This window comes from Parasteatoda tepidariorum, chromosome 3 (genome assembly GCF_043381705.1).
Source record: "Parasteatoda tepidariorum isolate YZ-2023 chromosome 3, CAS_Ptep_4.0, whole genome shotgun sequence".
Taxonomy (NCBI): domain Eukaryota; kingdom Metazoa; phylum Arthropoda; class Arachnida; order Araneae; family Theridiidae; genus Parasteatoda; species Parasteatoda tepidariorum.
In genome coordinates, this window is record NC_092206.1 from 1,793,087 (window position 1) to 1,802,968 (window position 9,882).

The following is a 9,882-nucleotide window of genomic DNA, read 5'->3' on the forward strand; positions in this document are numbered from 1 at the left end:
ATTGGTTAAAGAAGAACTATAACACAACCGGTTGATTGCACAATATTTTCAAAATTAAAACTGAAGGAAATTAATTCTCTTTAAATAATCATGCTTTACTAACATCAAAACAATAAATTCATTGCGATATAATAAATACATTAAAAACCACAGTGTAAGTAATTACGATTTGTTATAACAATTACAGATAAAGTAGCTACAATCAAATTATATATTTTGGTTAGTTTGTTTACCGTTCTATAAAAAAACCGATGCTCTTAAGATAATGAAGTTTTACAAACAGTATATTAGGCGGTTTATAAAACTCTGAGTTGCCTAAATCTAATGTACACTAGTTATCCATTTCGGCTGTAAGCATTGATCTCCTTTGTTTTCTGAATAATAATAAAAACTGCTTTTGAGGAGGTAATTTAATGGACACTTTAATAATTTTTTAGAATTTTGCGGTTCAAAGGAGAACTTTGATATTATTATCAAGTTCGAAGATAGGTGTCAAAATTTATAAAAATATATGCATATGCTAAGATATATTTAAAAAAGCAACTTTAAAAGAAATTTCATTTCGTCCTTTATATAGATGTCGCTAGATTCGATGACGATGCAAATAAGATAAGAGGTTGGTTATATAATTCTCTGTAGCCCAAATCTAATGTATACCATTGTTTATTCAGACTATAAGCATTGCTCTTTGTTTTCTGAATATTAATAAAAACTGTTTTTGAGGAGGCCATCTAATGGACACTTTGATAATTTTTTAGAATTTAGCGGTTCAAAGGAGAACTTTGATATTAATATCAGGTCAAAGGATAGGTGTCAAAATTTATAAAAATATATACGTATGCTAAGAAATATTTAAAAAAGCAATTTTAAAAGAAATTTCATTTCGTCCTTTATATAGATGTCGCTAGATTCGATGACGATGCAAATAAGATAAGAGGCTGGTTATAAAATTCCGTGTATCCTAAATCTAATGTATACTATTGTTTATTCCGACTATAAGCATTGATCTCCTTTGTTTTCTGAATATTAATAAAAACTTTTTTTGAGGAAGCCATTTAATGGACATATTAATAATTTTTTTAAATTTTGCGGTTCAAAGGAGAACTTTGATATTAATATCAAGTTAAAGGACATATGTCAAAATTTATTAAAATATATACATATGCTAAGAAATATTATTAAAGCAATTTTAAAAAATAATAATTTCGTCCTTGTCCTCAATCCAGATAATAATTGTAGTGCCGATATTTATCACATCATACTTATATCTCCGCTGTTTGATCAACTGCTCTCCATTCTCCGAAAACAAGCACAGGGGCACTGTCTTCCTCATCACTGATGTATATACTTCAGACGATCACAGACTACAATCATTTTTGCAATTCCTTAAATCTATTCATCTGCTGTAAACTTCATCCTATCTCTCACTTTACAATATGCGAGCTATAAGCAAAATATTGCAGAGAGCTGAAAAAATGCCAGTCGGTAAGCATCATCACTTCTTTCGTCATGTTGTGATGTTTGTAAGCAATAAATGAGCAGGACTGTGTGTGTTTGTGTATTGCGCATGTAAATACATGTATATATCATGTAATATTTATAGGAAAACTGCTCAGGTTTGTTTGAACCAAACTTTGTGTGGTAAATTTTATTTTCAGTATATTTTATTAATTGTAATTACCAATATTTTCTAACTCGCCTAGTCAACGAACTCTTGTTGCGGCTTTATACTTTTGTTATATTGTTCAAATTACTTTCTCCTCTGCTTTTCTGGGATTTAATTTGTGGAGGTACCCCCCATTGACTTGTAGAAGCGAAATGGTTGGCTCTTTTCAAATGTGGGGTGTCCTTTTGGGGGATATTTCCGTATCGTGTTCTGTCGCGCCAACTACAATCGCCGAGGTGCATAATAGATTTTTAAACTTGCAAATTTTTTTAAAAAAAGTACGTAGATGTTTGCCCGGGGTAGCTATGAGTTAAACCTTTCGAGTTGTTTTTTTTAGTCACTGCACGGAAGTATCCATGACTTGGCGATTATTCTGCCGCGGATCATGATACGGAAATCTTCCCATAGCATCTAGGCAATGACAAATTATGAAACAAAACAATACAATTGCAGTACAATATGCATAAAATTATGAGTTAACAGGCGTTTGATTGTACAAACCCGGGCCTCACCTGCAAAATATTTTAATCCATCAAGCAGCCTTTTGACCCTTTGGGGATATTTCTGTATCATGATCTGTCTTTCCAACTGCACTCGCCAAAGTGCCAAATAGATTTTGAACTTGCAAAATTTTTTAAAATAAATGTGTAGATGTTTCCCCGGGTTTGCCATTGCTATGAGATATTCCTTTCGAGTTTGTCCTTTCTGTGATGTTTTTTTGTAGTTTCTTGTGGGCTACAGCCCGGAAGTTGCCAAGACTTGGCGAATATTCTGCCACAGATCAGAATACAGACCCTCCTCTCTAAATATGGAAGAAGTAAAAAATGCTTATACGCCAAATGATATTTCAACGTTCTCAGTGATGAATTTTATGAAAAGTAAACATATTCAATATTGCTGTAAAATGTGCATTAAATTCTGGGTTAACAAATTTTTGATTGTAAATCCTAGCCCCACCTTCAAAATGTTTGAAACCAAGGGGCCTTTAAAAATTTTCTCCCTCTGTCCTAAATTTGTAAGAAAGAAACACTTCTAATCAAAATGATACTTCACCTTTGCAATAATGAATTATGAAACAATAGCATAGATACTAAATAATGTGCATTATATTCTGAATTAACAAGCTTTTGGTTGCACAAGCTGGAGGAACTTGCAAAATGTCTTAAACCAAGGGGTTTGAAACCAATCTTAAAAGTCAGCCCTTACCCTAAAACCGAAAGAAGGCAAAAGAAATATAATAATAATAATACTTCTATGCAAAATGATACTTAAATTTCGCAATGATTAATAATGTAACAACAGCATGCATACTATTGCAAAAATAATATTTATTTCTGTTTAAAATTTTAATGGTGATTATTAATTTCTATTTTTTATTTTAATATTAAATCGATAAACAAAAGTTGTAAATATTTTATAATATAAATATTTTATAATACAATAAATATTTTATAACCGTTGTTGAACAGCCCACCCAATCTTTGGGTTTACGACTACTTATGTTCAACTCCGTAGCCTTGTCATTTTGAACCCAATCCAGAAAACAACGAAACTCCTGGATCAAGTATTGGGATAAATGTGCCTTGGTGGAGGACTTTTTGATAGAACTAACCCGCATTTGCGTTACATTGAGAGGAAGACCAAGAAACCCTCCCCGGGCTAGCCTAACGGCAAGGGGACTTTGACCCATGATCCTTCTACCACTGAGAATATTTTACGCCAGCACTGTGGTTGTTTCACCTCATTGGAAGGCAGATGCTCTATCCCCTGAGCCACCACAACTCTATCAAAGCTATTTAAAAAAGTTCAAAAATGTCACAAAATACCCACTATCCCCCCAAAAATTTTTAATTTTGATGAATTTTTTTGTATTTCATAATAAATGTGTTAGAGGATAAAATTTTGTAAAAATGCTTAATGACCTGGTGAAATAATTTGCTGAATAGTGAAAATCTTTGGTAGGTCACAGCGAGCTGTATTCTTGCTGGAAAAGAAATTATTTTTTCTTTTGACATTGTTTTGCTTGAAATTACTTAAGTGTATACAAAATTTCTGGCATGGCATTCTTAGTTTTTCATTCAGAAACGCTATTAAGTGATCAAAGATGTATTACATATGATATTTATTCTACTTTCATGCTGCCAACTGTACTGGATTTTGTCAGTTTTGACTGGTTGAATAAAAAATTTTCCTAGTTTTTATAAATTTCAGAAAATTCTTTAAAAATCCCTATTGAAATTGAATTTTTGTGCAGGTTATTGTTTGCTTGAATATTTAGATCCGTGTCACTCTAATATATAATGAACCAAGCCTCATTTATAAAATTGACTATGATTATGTCTATTATTATGAATTAAATGCCTATTACTTTTAAATTTTTAATTATGAATATGAATATTTAAAATTATGAATAAACATAATATTTCAAGTTCATTTAACGTGCAATCATAACTGGAAAATAATGCAGTTTTTCTATTTTAACGACTATGAAAATCCCTAAAATTCCCTATACACTAAATATTTAGTATATTTTGCAATAATTATCCTAAAATTTATGTTATTTCATAAAATCTACTGGATTTTTTCCTGGATCTCTGTTGGCAGCTATATACTTTTTTAGATTGTTATTGGGTTAGTTCTACGTGATTATTTAATTTATGTTTTTTTTTCTTTTTTTTCCTTTGCTAGGTTGCCTTCAAAAATTGTGGTACAGTACGAATAAGTCAACAGAAGATATTTCTATACCTTATTGGTTGGTACAATATTTATAATTCAATACTCAATTGTTCATACTTAAGTGTGAAAGAAATTATTATTATTTATCTGCAATTTTATCAATTTGTGTTTCTTTGTTTGAAAGTTGAAGATTAGAGACCAGAAACAAGACAATTAGTAATAATTTCGAATACAAAATTTTAGATTCCTTTTCTTCCTTGTATGTTTTTTACAATATGCTTAAAGGGTGAATTATATCTTACTGCTCTGTATTGTTACCCAGTGGAAAAAAGATATATCCATCGGCAAATTAAAATTATTGATATTGGCGGGAATTATTCAAGTGAGATTACATTTCTGCTTTTAAAACTGCTTACAAACTTTAATTTTGTAACAAAATTTCCATAAAATGTCAAAACAGAAAGCCAAAACAAAAGGTCGTACTTATGAAAAGAATCATTTTTGTATTATATGTAATAAGGTTTATTCCCGCAAATTTCAATTAAATGATCATTACCGTACACATACTGGGGAAAAGCCTTATTCTTGTAGCGTATGCAATAAAAGTTATTCTTATAAATGGTTATTAGATAAACACAGCTTAGTTCATACTGGTGAGAAACCTTTTCCTTGTGGTGCATGTTCTAAAAGTTTCAAAACAAAATTTGAATTAACACATCATATGACTGTTCATCTTAATGACAGTGACAAACCGTATTCTTGTAATGTATGTGATAAAAGATTTTTATCAACGACTCAACTAATGCAACATACAAAGACTCATTCCAGTGAGAAACCGTTTTCTTGCAGTGAATGCAGTAAGAGCTTTTCAACAAAGTTTAAATTATCTGACCATTTCAGGACTCATACGGGTGAGAAACCTCATTCTTGCGATGTATGCGGTAAGAAATTTTCAGCGAAAAGTGATTTGACAAAACATAAATTTACTCATGAAAAATCTTTTTCTTGTAATGTTTGTGATAAGGTTTTTTCTCGGAAGTATCAGTTAGCTGAACATCACTACATTCATGCTGGCGTAGAACCTTATTCTTGTCCTGTATGTGATAAGGCTTTTTATAGGAAACATCAGTTATCTAAACATAAATCTATCCATAAGAAAACTGATGAGCTCAATTCTTGCACTGATTGAAACAGCCATATTGTGGAAAGGCATAAAAAAGAAATTGTCTTCAGTATCATCTTTACGCATGTGCACACCCTGACAGTGCCCCGGGGGCCCTTGATAATCTTACTTTTTATAAATTGTATTTAAAAAAATCTAAGAATCAGCAACATTGACTTATATATTGTTTAAAATAAATATATTCTTTTGTATAAAGTGTGTATTTTGTTTTTTTTTTCTCTACAAATAGTGATTGATTATCATTCAAACACCAATAATTTGAATAGTTTATCACCAAGAAAACTATTTTTCTGTGTTCCAATGAAAATTTTAGGTACTTGGGCCAAGGTTGGCAAGGTTTAGGACAGAATGGATTAATCCACAGTTTAAACCGTTCTGTCCAAAACTGTCTTAAACTGTCCAAANTTTCAAAAGAGTACTTAATTTTTCCAGAAAAAAGTCCTTTAAAGTGCTTAATTTTTGCTTTGTTAAAAGAGTGGAAACCCTGTTATGTCATTAATGCTAATGTTCGGCAACTGATTTTCAGTTAAATATTTTAACCTAAAGCAAATACTACTTTTGACCCTACTTATTGCATTAATTAATTTTAATCTAAATAAAAAAAAATAAAAAAAAATACTGACTTACAGAGTTTTAAAAAATAATAAATTTAGAGTTTTCATTTATGAATGCTTTTAAATCATAACTTCTTATTTCAATAAAAAATAAACTACAAATATAGAAGAATATCAAATTTGTTGGAGTTAATAACCTAGTATTAAGATTAAATACGTATGCGTAACAGTACATTTAATTAATGGGTGTAAAGAAAACATTTGTAGGAAATTAAAAAATTAATAACTAAAAAATTATGCAAACAGTTTCTCTTAACTGCTTTTATTATTTTACTTTCAGTATTTTAATTTTTAAAAAATTTTTTCCCTCATTGTTACTTCCCGCATAGACTATTTCATAAAATAAAGTGTTTCAAGAACATGTCCAATTGCCTAAGGGCTTCAAATTAAAAAAAAAAGGTGATTTGTTTTGTTACTTAATTATTATAAGCATAATTTTGAAATGCTTTTGCGTAAGACATTCCATAGCGGCTTGTCTACACCAAAAAATGTCCATGAGAATCCCCGTACATCTTGTTTTATGAAACATGAACTGAATAGATTCTCCTTCTCAAAGATAAGCATTCTTTTTTTTTTCAATTTTGTGTCATGAAAATGTTCGCCAACATTCATAATTGCATTCAATTATTTGATTCCAAATTTATTTTCTCTAATTACTTGCTTTCATGAATGTTGCCTATTCTTATTGAATTTTTAAAAAATAAGTTTATGAAGTACTTTTTATTACTTTTGATGCTCATTTAATGTTTTTAAATGTATTTCAACCATTTAAATTATTTTAAAACGATTTCAATTTTATTGATAGGAAAATCAACCACTGATTTATTCGAAACAAAATAATGATTTAATTTGGGTTTTTATTGCCGGAATAATGAATGTTCCATAAAAACATCCTCGTGTTAAAAAGTAAACTTAATTTAGCGAAGTTATTATATTTTAAAAATGCTATAAATTTTTAAATTCGGTAAGAAAAAAAAACGTATAAAAATATTCATTAACTCCACAATTAAACTTATGTTGCGTTTCAAATGTTTGATTTATATCAAGTAAAGCAAAAACTTTTCAAATAAATGTGCTTTTTACCAACAAAAAAATCTGTACTTATTAAATTTGTTTAAAATAATTTTTAAGTGACTTTTCTTAAATTAGGTTAAAATTATGCAAGGTTGTACTAAAAGTAATATTAATAAGAGAGCGTCAAAGATGCAAAGACTTGAAAAGATTAATTTCGAGGGAGAGGTAACAAGTACCACATCACGCATTTTAGTTCATATATATTCTAGTGCTTATATTTTTAAAGGGTTAAAATAAAGATTCCAGTTACCTCTTTTATTTACCAGTTTAATATTTACAAGAAAAAGCGCAATTAAAATAATCTGAATTAAAGCAATATTGTACAAACTATTTTATGCTCTAATTATATTATAACACTTTGTTATTTAAAGGTAAAATGTAATGTGATCTACAAATAAGTTTCTGTATTTCGGGTATATGCTTATCTAATGTAGTTTTACTTATGATAATGGCTTTTGCGCTTAGCAAAAAAGCGAGATCAAAGTTGTTGAAAAATGTGACTTCAATCATGGGCTACCGTTTTATTGCTCAAAGCAATAAGACATGGCAAATGTCAAATATGATTAATTTTTTTTGAAATTTCTAAAAACTGTCATTGCCAGATTCAGTATACCAGATGTACATAGATTTTACAGTTTGAGAGAACAAAATTGCACTTACAGTTTTATTAGTTGTCAAAACCAGTTGCATGTTTGTTTAACAGAAAGGCATTTATTCATATAGATCAGAAGAATTAATATAGAAAGCGGTCCAACTAAGCAACACAAACTGTCTTATTTAAGTTCTATAAACATGTTTGATGTTGCATAAATACATAGTTTAAACTGCTTTCAAACTAATTTTATAAAAAGGTAGTAGCAAAACATTTTTAGAACTTCTAAGAGCCGCGAGTGTTCCTAAAACATACTTTCCACTGCCTTACAAGTATTCCTTGATGCAGAAATTAACATTGAATGTGGCTTAAATTTATAGTTCACTTTTTTTTTAGTTTAGGAGTTCAAATTGTGCTACTAGTGTTGATCCATCTAGTTTAAATTTTCCAACTTTTTACATTTTTTCAGATTAAAATTTAGCAATTTCAAAACACAATTTTAGTTATTATTTCAGTAAATTATCGAATTTTAACTATACTATTTGAGCTGCATCTAACAAAGTAGTGAGTAATAACATTTGCATATAACAATGAATGTTGATATTTACTTTCATGTATTTAATGCATATTAAAGATATTCAAAGCTGTACACTAAACTCTTATAGCTAGCTACGTGAAGCTTAAACTCAATAAAATTGTTATGTTTAGTTTGTAAAGGGAAATTTTTCGATAAAGGAAAACACTTTTAAATGTGCAAATTAAAGAATTAGAAAGGTAAAAATTGTGAATTGAAAGTTTCTAATTGCTTTAAATTTCGCAGATTTCTTTAAGTAAATTAGAAATTTGACTTTTCCCTCTAAAAAATTACTTTTTGATTACTAAATTGTAATTTTGAAAGGACATACTATTTGAAACGACACCATGGAAGTAAGATTTCTGAATGTTTTAAGAAAGACCATTAAATACACATTAATACATACAAGACTAATTTATTAGTTCCTCATCTTAAATGTACATCAAAACTAAGAAAAAATAGTCACAAATTATAACAGAAATAAACCGCTCACAAATTCCAGCATACACTAAGTACAAGTTCTAATATACAAGACTACCAATGCTAAAAAAATTCTGTTGCCAAGCAGAGGTAAAACAAAATCACACATAAATTCACAACAAAAAAAAAAACAAGATGTTGAAAATACAATTTGAGTTGGAAACTTATTTACTTTGGATTATGCAACTTAATCCCTTATCTCTATTGAATATCCTCATTTTTGTTCTTTTATCTTTCTCTATAGCAGGAAAGAACATCAATAGAAATTTATAAATTTCAGACTGTTTAAAAAAAAAAGGTAAATTTGAAAAATTACAATTACGCTGAATCCGTGAGATCAAATGCATGCCTTTTCTTATAAAAAAAAGTATTTAAGAAAATCTGTAGAAACATTACTAATACCCTATAATCTGTTACACATTCAATATGTTAAGTGCAGTGAAGAATTCAAACAACATATGTAAAATCAATGATCTGAATCGGATAAATTTACTTCATATTCTGTTTTTTAAAAATTCCTTTCTTATTTAAAAAAGTAANTAACACCCTATAATCTGTTACACATTCAATATGTAAAGTGTCTCAATTGAAGAATTCAAACAACATATGTAAAATCAATGATCTGAATCTGATAAATTTACTTCATATTCTGTTTTTTAAAAATTCTTTTCTTATTTAAAAAAGTAACTTACATTATATTAAAAGGATCATTCAAGATTTTTTTTTTAAATTTTAGATTTAGAATACATTTTATTCTTATTTTATGCCACAGTTGAGATAAAACTTTCCCGCAATTCTAGCTGTTAAGGCTCAGTTTTAATAAAAGTTAATTGAAAGCTCTTATTTAAAGTGACAGTTTGATTTGACAGTTTTGTTTTGAGAAACACCATTAAATACACATCAATACATACAAGACTAATTTATTGTTTCCTCATTTTAAAAATGCATATCAAAACTGAGAAATTGGCACAAATTATAACATCGAAATAAACAGCTCACAAATTCCGTCATACATACAGTACA

General features: G+C 28.8%; 1 non-coding gene across 1 annotated transcript; it reads left to right on the forward strand.

The window, feature by feature from the left end:
• Nucleotides 1-1,235: 1,235 nt before the first annotated feature.
• On the forward strand, nt 1,236-5,720 carry LOC107439676 (uncharacterized). Its single transcript, XR_011636309.1, has 2 exons — nt 1,236-1,641; nt 4,355-5,720. It is a non-coding gene; the product is annotated as an uncharacterized protein (transcript).
• Nucleotides 5,721-9,882: the final 4,162 nt, after the last annotated feature.